This window comes from Mastomys coucha, unplaced genomic scaffold (genome assembly GCF_008632895.1).
Source record: "Mastomys coucha isolate ucsf_1 unplaced genomic scaffold, UCSF_Mcou_1 pScaffold5, whole genome shotgun sequence".
NCBI classification, from domain to species: Eukaryota; Metazoa; Chordata; class Mammalia; order Rodentia; family Muridae; genus Mastomys; species Mastomys coucha.
In genome coordinates, this window is record NW_022196911.1 from 86,557,290 (window position 1) to 86,569,145 (window position 11,856).

The window sequence follows — 11,856 nt, forward strand, 5'->3', positions numbered from 1 at the left end:
GCAATAACAGTTTTTAAAAAAAAGAAAAGAAAAAAAAAAAAGGAACAAATGGTGCTGGTTCAGCTGGCGGTCCGAATGTAGAAGAATGCAAATTGACCCATATTTATCTCCTTGTACAAAGTGGACCCATATTTATCTCCTCTACATAAAACCAGATATTCCGAATCTAATAGCAGAGAAAGTGGGAAAGAACCTCGAGCACTAGGCATGGGGGAAAATTTTCTGAACTGAACACCAATGGCTTATGCTTTAAGATCAAGAATTGACAAATGGCACCTCATAAAATTGAAAAGCTTCTGCAAGGTGAAGGACACTGTCAATAGGACAAAACGGCAATCCACAGATTGGGAAAAGATCTTTACCAACCCTACATCTGATAGAGGGCAAATATCCAATATATAGAAAGAACTCAAGACGTTAGACCCCCAGAGAACCAAATAACACACTAAAAATGGAACAAAGAGATAAACAGAGAATTCTCAACTGAGGAATCTCAAATGGCTGAGAACCACCTAAAGAAATGTTCAGCATCCTTAGTCATCAGGGAAATGCAAATCAAAATGACCCTGAGATTCCACCTCACACCAATCAGAATGGCTAATATCAAAAACACAGGTGACAGCAGATGCTGGCAAGGATGTAAAAAAAGAGGAACACTCCTCCATTGCTGGTGGGATTGCAAGCTGGTACAACCACCCTAGAAATCAGTCTGGCAGTTCCTCAGAAAACTGGACATAGTACTACCAGAGGACCCAGCTATACCACTCCTGGGCATGCATATACCCAGAAGATGCTCCAACATGCAATAAGGACACATGCTCCACTATGTTCATAGCAGCCTTATTTATAATAGCGAGAAGCTGGAAACAACCCAGATGTCCCTCAACAGAGGAATGGATACAGAAAATGTGGTACATTTACACAACGGAGTACTACTCAGCTATTAAAAACAATGACTTCATAAAATTCACAGGCAAATAGATGGAACTTGAAAATATCATCCTGAGTGAAGTAACCCACTCACAAAAGAACACACATGGTATGTACTCACTGATTAGTGAATATTAGCCAAAAAGAAGCTTGGAATATCCACGATACAACTCACAGACCATATGAAACCCAAGAAGAAAGATCACACCAAAGTGTGGATGCTACAGTACTATTCAGTAGGAGGAAGAGAATAATCTCTGGGAAGTAGAGGGATGGAGGGATATGGGAGGGAGAGAAGAGGGAGAGGGGAAAAGGGGGGGCTAGTTCATATATGGAAGGAGATGAGGGAGAAGTACAGAGGGTCAGGAAATTGAAAGGTGTGTAGCAGTGGGAGAGGGGGAACTGAGGGTAGCTATGTGGAAGTCCCAGATGCGAGGGACCCAAGAGGTTCCCAGTTCCCAGAACCCAACAGGGAGGACATTAGCCGAAACACCCAACTAAGGGGAGAAAGAACCTATAGAGACCATATCCAGTGGATAGACATGGCCCCCAGTTGAGGGATGGGGCCACTGACCCATCTCAAAAATATTAATCCAGAATTCCTCCTGTCAAAACAAAATTCAGGGACAAAGAGTGGAACAAAAACTGAAGGAAAGGACATCCAGAGACTGCCCCATCTAGGGATCTATCCCATCTGCTGACACCAAACCCAGACACTATTTTTTTTTTAATTTTTTTTATTAGATGTTTTCTTTATTTACAATAGCTCCTTTCCCAGGTTCCCCTCCAAAAGAAAAAAGAAAAATTAAATAAAATAAGAAAAAAAAACCTAAAGCAATCCCCTGTTCCCTCCCCCCTTCTCTGCTCACCACCCCACCCTCTCCCACTTCCTGGCTCTGGCATTCCCCTACACTGGAACATAGAACCTTCACAGGGCCAAGGTCCTCTCCTCCCATTGATGACCGACTTAGCCATCCTCTGCTATACATATGCTGCTGGAGCCATGAGTCCCCCCATGTGTACTCTTTGGTTGGAATTTAGTCCCTGAGAGCTCTGAGGGTACTAGTTAGTTCATATTGTTGTTCGTGCTAATGGGATGCAAACCCTTCAGCTCTTTGGGTCCTTTCTCTAGTTCCTTCATTGGGAAATCAGTCCAATGGTTGGCTGTGAGACTCTATTTCTGTATTAGTTGAAACCCAGACACTATTGCTGATGCCAAGAAGTACTTACTGATAGGAACCCCCTTATAACTGTCCCCTGAGAGGCTCTGCCAGAGCCGAACAAATACAGATGTGGATATACACAGTCAAACATTGGACTAAGTGCAGGGACCCTAACGGGGAAGTTAGGGCAAGGACTGTAGGAGCTGAAGGGGTTTCCAGCCTCATAGGAAAAACAACAATATCAACCAACCAGACTCCCCAAAGTTCCCAGGGACTAAATCATCAACCAAAGAGTACACAGGGAGTTACCCATGGCTCCAGCTGCATATGTAGCAGAGAACTGCCTTATCTGGCATCACTGGGAAGGAAGCACCTTCCTTGGTCTTGTGGAGGCTTGATGACCCAGGATAGGGGAATGCTAGCCTGCTGAGGCAGGAATGGGTGGGCAGGTGGGGGTACACCCTCATAGAGGCAGGGGGGAGGGAGGAGGGGATGATAACTTGTGGAGGGAAAACTGGGAAGGAGGATAACATTTGAAATATAAATAAACAAAATACCTAGTAATAGTAATAGTAGTAACAGTAATAGTAATAATAATAATAATAATAATAATAATAATAATAATAATAATGATGATAAAGCAGCCTGAGTAAGCCGTGAGGAACAAGGCAGTAAGCAGTACTCCTCCATGGCCTCTAGGTCAGGGTCAGTTCCTGCCTGCAAGTTCCTGCCACGTTTGAGTTCCTGTCCTGACTTCCTACAAGGATGAACAGTAATGTGGAAGTGTAAGCCCAATTAACCCTTCCTTCCGCAACTTGCTTTTGGTCATGGTACTTCATCACAGCAACAGTGACTCTAACTAGGACAGTGTAGACTGTGCAGCAACAGAGTCTGTTCCAGGGGCCTGAGCCCCACTTCTGCTGCCCAACTAGCCAAGATACTTGAGAAGCCCCCACTTGGCCAGTTACTCCACATGTGGAAAAGCAGGCACAGCCATGTTGCAATTATTACAAGTACTCCTGTGCTTCTTTGTAGGGGATGGGGGTACATTTTGTTTCTGAAACACACATGCCTCTTAAGATGAGTCTGGCATGGGAAAGCATGACATCAGGTCACCTGTCAGGGACCAGAGTGGGAAAAGCAGACTGTTGTAGAAATTTTTACTCCCAATCTGGGGGTTTCTACCTGGGCTTTGGCCATTTAGTTCCTGGATAAATGACACAAACAACCTTTATATTTACAATAAGCCTTAAACAGCACAAGAGCTAGGTAGATATTTACCCACTATGCTATTAAAATCTACTTTCCTATAGATAACCCTGTTATTACTTACTATGTTTCATCTGGGATGCTTTGAACTCCAATTGGCCAGCCCTTAGGGCTATGTTTTCATGAACTCACCTAACCCATGGTGGCTTCTCCTTCCTCCATCACCTTCTCTCCCCTGTGGTTCTTCTCTGACTTCCAGCCTGAGAATCCTAAAACCCGCCTGTCTCACCCACCCAGCTATTGGCTGTCAGCATCTTTATTCACCCATTAGAAATAACTTGGGGGCAGGGTCACATAGTGTCACTTGGGTCTACATGTAGATTCTCTTGTCTCTGGGGCAACCAGGTCTTGGGAGACACAGTTAGCATTACAGTACAGAGTTAAAGACCAAACCTTAACAGCAGGCTAACATCATTACCTTACTCTGCAGTCATTTCAAGGGAGCACAAGGGCACAGCGATGCTGACTACCCAGTTTAAGAAATACATTGTCTGACATATATGATTTGACAGATGGGTAAGAAATTTCCATCACTTAGTGAGTCATTGAATCTCATATTAGAAAATAAATGTCCCTTGTGAAGTAAGACCTACAGGGTCGAATCACACTTGAAAAAAACCCAAAAACGAACAGCTTTGGAAATGGAGGTTGCCTACCACATCACAGCGGAAACTCTTCAAAACAGCATCAACTCTGTTGATAAACCGTGGGTTATTTAAGGACACTGGCGTGGCGAATTTCACTCAACAAAACTACTCTCCCCCATGGGTGATCATTTTGCTCTTGGTTCCTTACTTGGTCTCTCCTCTCTTAAGTCTCCCTCACAAGGGTGGGGGGGATTAGAATGCCTCCTTTCACTTTACTTAGCTGGTCCTCTTTATGTAATGTGAAATTTTTATAAAGCCAAGATCTGAAAGGTAACCAAGAGTTTTTTTTTATTATCTCCCTTAGTCAATAGCCAAAGGCAATATTCGTTCTGCTACTGCATTTTTCTTTTTATTTTAGGGATTCAAGCAGCTCAGGAATGCTGCTCATTTTTCCTGGGGGCAGACACACATGAATCTGCACATAGCCAAACCTTGCAGAAGACCATGGAAAATGAATCAGGAAAGGACTTTGGCATTTTGCGATACATGAGGTCTTCATAACAAAGTCTCCTGAAACAGCCCCAACGTCTTGCTGTTTGCTTTTATTTGTGGGCTCCTCCACAGGTATCTAAACTTCAATCACATACAGGGGATGGGCTACATTTTTGTCCTTGTGAACAAGCCAAATTTCTGCTATCAGTGGCGAGAGAAAAAAAACAATAAGCAGCTACAATAAAATGAGTTGCCTCAGATACTGAGAGGTAATCTAGGAGACTAGACCACGGAAGGTGAATTTACAGTAGGTAAGAACCAAACAAGAAGTCAGCCATGACTGGGAAGAGACAGGAGACAAATGGTTATTTGGGTACATATAGATCACAAAGAAGTGCAGCTGGACCATAGTGAATGGACAGGGCAGGATGGGGCAGAGTAGCCAGGCTCTACACTGACTAACTGTACAAGGGTAAGGAGCTTGGAGCTTTGACTTATTTTAGTTCAAAGAATAGCTTGACTGTTTCTGGGAGATCAAGACTTGCCTTTTTAATTTAATCCTTGTCTTTAGCCAGCTAAGGCTGGATTCTCTGCATTTCCCCTTGGTTTTATACCTTTGTCTTTAATGTTGCTTACTCCAGTAAATATACTGTTCCTTAGAATGAATCATGCCAGAATAACAGTTTGGGGATATGACAGCAGGGTGCGTGTGTGCGTGTGTGTGTGTGTGTGTGTGTGTGTGTGTGTATCTGATTTGATTAGGACTAGCTAGAGCAAGGCCTACTATATAATGAAAACACAAGACTCTACATTAAATGACTATTAAAAAAATTCAGGACAGAAACAAACAGAGACTCAAGTGCAAAGACTATCTAAAATAGTGGGACATTTTAGGAACAATGTCCTGTAGAATAAACTGGACAAGCCATATGTCCATGAAGGTAGATTTATTGTGATAAATGTTATTAAATGGTGTGTATTAATGAATGCTTTCTTTTCATTTCAGTTAGACAAGCTCATTAAAGATTATTTACAAGGACCAGACCATCAAAAACGCATAAAGCAGCTGTCAGGAAATGCCTAGAGAAGGATACCTAGAGAATCTGAGGCAGCTTTATGGTACCAGTATGCACTAATTGGGATACAGTGGTTATCTAGCCTGTTTCCAACTAAATTACAACTCATTTTTCTTACTATTTATATAACTATGTATCCCTTCCTACTGTGTGCACAATTATTATAATAAATAGCTCCAAAATAAACAGCTGCTAATACTATTAAAATCATTGCTAGATATTACACATTGCTGCATGAATCCAGGAACTTTATTAGGCAATCAAATTACTAGAAAATACAGATCAGGCCGGGCAGTGGTGGCGCACGCCTTTAATCCCAGCACTTGGGAGGCAGAGGCAGGCGGATTTCTGAGTTCGAGGCCAGCAGGGTCTACAGACTGAGTTCCAGGACAGCCAGGGCTACACAGAGAAACCCTGTCTCGAAAAACCAAAAAAAAAAAGAAAGAAAAAAGAAAAAAAGAAAATACAGATCAGTGGCTAGCATATTTAGGCAGAAGCTGCAATTATATTATACTTCAGAAATATTGAAAAATATGAGCCAAGCATGATGATATACACCTTTAATCCCAGTACTCAGGGGATGGGTGGCAGAGTTAGGCAGATCTATGAGTTTGAGGCTCACCTGGTCTACAGCAGAGCTATGTAGAGAAATCCTGTCTCGAAAAATGAATGAATGAATGAGCAATACACACACATACATATAAAACTGCAAACCAAACTAAAAAGCTTCACCGTCATTATCTTTTTTTTCGCCTTCATTATCTTTAAGATCTTCAGCAAACACAGCAACCAGGCTAGACAACATTATATGAATATCAAAGGGTTTATATGACTATTTCACCTTATAAATGTAAAACTGATATGACCATGGCTAACTAGAAAGAGTTTAATCAGGTTTAATTAGTTTTGCTGGTACTGTAAAAGTTTCAAGTCTTTAGCACCACTCCAGGCTTTATGTAATTGTACTTCTGGTTTCAGAACAGGGATCGACTGGCTCACGGAGTTCACATTCCGTCCACAGTGGGACACTACTCAGCATGAGTTACCACGGTGATTTATGCACTATCACAGACACACACGGACTCACCAGAGTTATTGCCTACGGTTATGCATTCGTTTAAGGCTTTAGAGAAAAAATAAAAAAATTTCAGCATTTTGAAATATTGCATCATTCTTTAGCTGGACATGTCAATCTTGTATTGTAATATAAGGTCCGTGACCTCAGGTCTCCACACCATTTTCTGATTTCAATCTATATTTAGCTCTAGTTCATTCTTGCTCAGAAATTATCTTAACATGTGCTAAGAAACCTTTGCATATTAACAATATTAATCAAGGCTGAAGAACCTTTTCCTGATATTGAAAAGGAAACAGTCATGCTTTATTGTTACCATTGTTCCTTGCAAAGCTGTTTTCTACACAGGGTACAGAAAATACTGAGAAGCACAGAGTCATGACCATTTTAAGCTTAAGCTCTAAGTCTGACACTACCAGGCTGAATAAGCTTATAAAAGTTTATAGATTACTTCAATACGCTGAGTCGTTTTTTTTTTGTTTTGTTTTTTGTTTTTCATGTATAGAGTGGAAAGACTGGCCTCAATAAGGGCTGGGCTTGAGAGGAAGTAGAAGGGACTAGGTTTCCAGAACCAAACTCTTCCTACATGGCCTTTCTCCCTTCCTCCAGGTCTTCAAACTGCCAGGAGCTGAATGGTCTAACTGTAGCCACTTTTCTTTTGACTCTGCCCTCTTCAGTTTTGTCCTGCTGAGCTTTTAGATGGTGAACAAAATGTAGCATATTCTTTGAGTTGACATACCAGGCAAAACTGTGAGCTCAAAATGTTTGGAGCCAAGTTTTCAGCTACGGTGATTTGCTTATGTGCTGGGGTGGGGAGTAGGGGAACAAACAGGTAATAATATATATTTAAACAAAATAGTAGGCTTAATCTTTTTGTTGAGCACATATACACAACCGTAACACTATATATACAAGTCATATAGTTCTGTGTTAAGAAGGTATAGAAGTAATGACTACTTCTGTTGCCCAGATTTTATTTCTAAATATGAATCTCCACTAAAGGAGGCCAAACTCCAGCAGTAATGGCTGATGCCAAGGACAGGTCAGGGAAAATGCAAGAGGAGCATGGCAAATGTAAATTTCCCCCTTCATTAGAAAAGAAATTAATGGGTCTATATTGACATAAACACAGAAGCAAGTAAGAATGTGTTAAGGAGGGCTAGAGAGATGGCTCAGCGGTTAAGAGTACTGACTGCTCTTCCAGAGGTCCTGAGTTCAACTTCCAGCAACCACATCGTGGCTTACAACCATCTGTAATGGGACCCAATGCCCTCCTCTGGTGTGTCTGAAGACAGCTACAGGGTACTCGTATACATAAAATAAATAAATAAATTCTCCAAAAAAAAAAAAAGAAAGAAAGAAAGAAAGAAAGAAAGGAAGAAAGGGAGAAAGAAAAGAATTTGTTAAGGAGTAATACTCAATCTTATAGATGGTTCCAATAGCTTCTCCCCGCAAACCACATTAGTTGCTTCTTAATGAACATAAAATAATTTTTATGACACTTGTAATAAAGAAACTTGGCCAGGTATGGTGATATACATCTGTAATTGCAGTGCTGGAAGCTGATGCAGGAGGATTTTTGAGTTTGAGGCCAGCCTGAGTTAGTTTCTTTGGCAGACCCTGTCTCTAAACAACAAAAATAAAGACAATTCCCTGAAGATACACCTCAGCAAAGAGATACAAACCTTGGTCATGAATCAGTTTGACAATATGTGACTCCTAAGGAACTCAATGGGACAAGCACACTGCTTCAGTTGTGCTTCTAACAGAGGCTCATAAACCATGAGAAAGCATCACCTACAAAACTCAGACAGACACACACCAAGGGACACTGTACCAACTAACCAGCAGGTAATTAAAAATCTCAAGGCCTTCTACAAAGGCCTAAAGAATGACTTCACACTGGTGGAAACTAAAGGGGCAAGACAACTGGAACCAAGGGGCCATCCTGGACCGGATTCTAGCCCTAAGTGGGAAATAAGGACATAAGTGGTATTAATTTCAGCAGAGTTCATGGACATCACAGGGTGAAGTTCTGAACTGACACGTTTCCTAAAACCCTCAAGTTGAAACCTTGGCCCTGGTGGAGCTCTGTTCAGATTAAAGAGTTATTAAAGTTAAATGAGATCATGATGGTGGAATAACCAATTGATTAGAAGGGGTTAAGAAAAATGTCCTTAACCCCTTTAAGAAAAATGTCCCAAGCTCACTGACGCCTGCCAGGCATGCTCGTACACAAGTCTGCTACAAGTGAGAGAGAATCCTCATGAGAAATTAGCCAGCACCTTGATCTTGGTTCTCCAGCCTTCAGAGACACAATACATTTGTTGAATAATTATTCTGACCTGTGCTGTTATGATGGGCCAAGGTGAGAGTATGGTATGGCTATGCTATGATAGCACAGGATTGGGCTGATGTTAAATACTTGATGGATGTCTGTGCTGTGTCCTTGTAATCAACACTCATGCAAGTATTCAGTTTACAGTTCCAGAATATCATCTGTCTACCCTCTTCTCCAAGGGTACAAAGATCTTTAATATCATGGAAACCAGGCGAAGGATAAGTAGGAAATGTATTATTTCTGCAATGTTTATATAACTTTTGAATTATTTCAAAGTAAAAATTGGAGATTGAAACATTTTAATTATCATCCAGAAACACTTTTATAAACATGAACTGTCATTTTATATTATCATACAGAAATTGGATTGGTACCTACTTTATTTTACTAAAAGAGAAATCTAGAAAGACTACATCACTTTACTGCTATCAAAATACTCAGATATTCACTTTCAATAAAAGCATTCAAGATTGTAACCCTATTATTGACATATTTATAGAGCTGCTTTGAATAATATGGAGAAAAATACCTGAAAGGGGAAATAGTTGAAGGAAATATATTGTTCGCTTCAACCACATTAATATTAGCATAGGATTTTAAAAAGTTTATAAGTATATTGTCTGCATGTATGTGCCATGTATGTGCAGTGCCTGAAGAAGCTAGGCTCACATTCCTAGGAACTGAAGTCGGAGACAGTTCTCAGTCCCTAGGTGAGTGCTGGAAACTGAAGCCAGGTCCTCTGCAAGAACAGTGAATGCTCTTAAGGTCTGAGCCACTGCTCCAGCCCCCTCACACGGAATTTGAGTCTACGCTGTAAGAAAACTAAAATGAGAGATCTAATCCTCAAACTTTTGACAATCTGGTGCACCCGCAGAGGGAAACAGTGATCAAACGCTGTCATAACAAAATGGAAGAAAAAAATTGTAGAGTCAGAACTTTGTAACTTATGTGACAACGTACTAGAGTGATGTTCTAGACAATGACGAGAGCCACTGGCACTTCAATTCAGTGGCTCTATGGCCACCACTCAGTTACTTCCTCAAGGCCATCATCTCCACTGACACTAAACTATAGATGGCCCACGCTTCTGCTTCCCCTTGCCCTGCTCATTCTCACCGCGTGACTTACATCATGGTCTCCCTTCAGTGTGAATCAAATCAGATCCAATCACTCCTGTGCTCCTAACACTGAGCTTCCCTTAGACATGGCTTACATGGCTTTGTAGTGTCGGGTGTCTGTGCCTGCTGTGACCTCATTTCCTCTCACTGTTAACTCTGCTCATTACGCAAGGTCCACACTGACCCCGGTTTTACTTGTTGTTATTTGGTTTTGCTGTTATTTAATCCTATCCAACTTATTTCCTCCTCTGGTCTTCTGTATGATATTAGATTGTTGTCTCATGGGGAGTCTTTTTTAACAGTTTGGGAGTAGGCTCAACTGTCATCTCCAGGAAGACCTTATTTTACCTCTGACAGGGACAGCACTTCAGAAACCCTCCCCATCATCACTCTGAATTACTTCATGCCATCAGCTATTTTCATAGCAGGCACTGTTAGCTGAAATTCCTTTATTTACATTTATGTTCTGAGTCCCTCAGTAGAGACTGCAATCAATAACAAAAGTGATTGTGCCTGACTTAGTTGGGGATGTCCCCAGCAAACTAAAAAGGTGTATGGTTCCGTGAGAGTCAAGGAATAAGTGCTGACTGATGGACAGCTCTTCTGGCCTTCAATTCTAATTCACAAAGTGGGGATAATTAGACCCACAGCGGCCATCAGAAATAAGCTCTAGCTTTACGGACGTGGAAAAGTGGGCATGAGAGGGCTATTGGCTTCTTATAGCTTCTGGAAGAAGGAAAGTCAGTTTTCTTTAATGGTGTGATCGATCACACTCATAGACCAGCACATCAATGAGTTAGTTCACCTTCAGACTGGACTCAGTAGGGTCGGGGAAGGGTAGATCTGGGAGGAGTCTGGAGTTGGGGATGAATATGATCCGAATACACAGTAAAATACCCTCAAAGAATTAATAATAATAAAAGAACCCCATTATTTTGAGAAAGAAATGACCTTTTATAAAATTCTTACTATGCTTCAAGCAATGGCAAGTTCACATTGTATTCTTATTCTCATGAACTACTGTGATTTCCATTAAGGAAATAAGGCCATCGGGTTATGGAGAAGTCAAAATAAAATAAAATTTATGCAAGGACAAGACGAGTAAATTCAACACTGCTTAACCTCCGAATCCGCTCTTTAATACTGGTCCTTGTTTGTGGAGCATCAGAGAACTGAAGAAAGCTTTAGCCTATTTCCCAGGGATCTCTGCTTGCAAGATGTATTCCTTCAGTCCCTTCTTTAAAGGCCCTCACGTCCTGGTCCCTCTATTCTGAACAAACTTGATTTTTCCGGCTGCTCTCTGACTTGATGCTTTTGCTAGGTAAATAGCAGAGGGGGTGATCAGCGCAGTGGAAAATATCTGCCCATGGGGCTGAGAAGATGCACACGTCGAGGGTGTTGGAGAGAAAGGCGGTTCTCACAGTAAGTGTCCCTGAAAGAGGAAAGTTTGCCTGAGCTCAGGCAGACTTTGCAGCAAGCAATGGGGCTTAGCGTACCCCAAGTGGAAGCCCCGCGGCGGCGCTGCCGCTGGGGGCCGCTAGGTCGGGACAAAGGCTGGCGAAGTTTGGGGAGATGGGGATACAGTCCCCAGTGAGGAGCTTGCACGCCGAAGGCCCAAATGCATTTTCCTCAAAGCAAATTAAAGAAGTAGAACAAGGAAACAAAAGTGCGAGGCACAACCACCTAGCAGAAAACGCGAACTTACCCTCTTCGGCCCACCCGGCCTCCGTAGCTCGACTGCTACCTGTGGAATCTGGTAGTCAAGGCAGCAGCGGGGCTCAAGCCGGGTTACCGCGAGACTCGGA

General features: G+C 41.9%; 1 protein-coding gene across 3 annotated transcripts in view; it reads right to left on the reverse strand.

The window, feature by feature from the left end:
- Stxbp4 (syntaxin binding protein 4) overlaps positions 1-11,840 on the reverse strand; it is a 151,454-nt gene extending 139,614 nt beyond the window's left edge. For 2 of the 3 annotated variants that reach the window (XM_031353896.1, XM_031353894.1), the window contains exon 1: positions 11,757-11,840. The gene's annotated coding sequence lies outside the window, so the exon portion shown is untranslated. The remainder of the gene's footprint in view (positions 1-11,756) is intronic. The other variant, XM_031353897.1, reaches the window with a different exon arrangement.
- Positions 11,841-11,856: the final 16 nt, after the last annotated feature.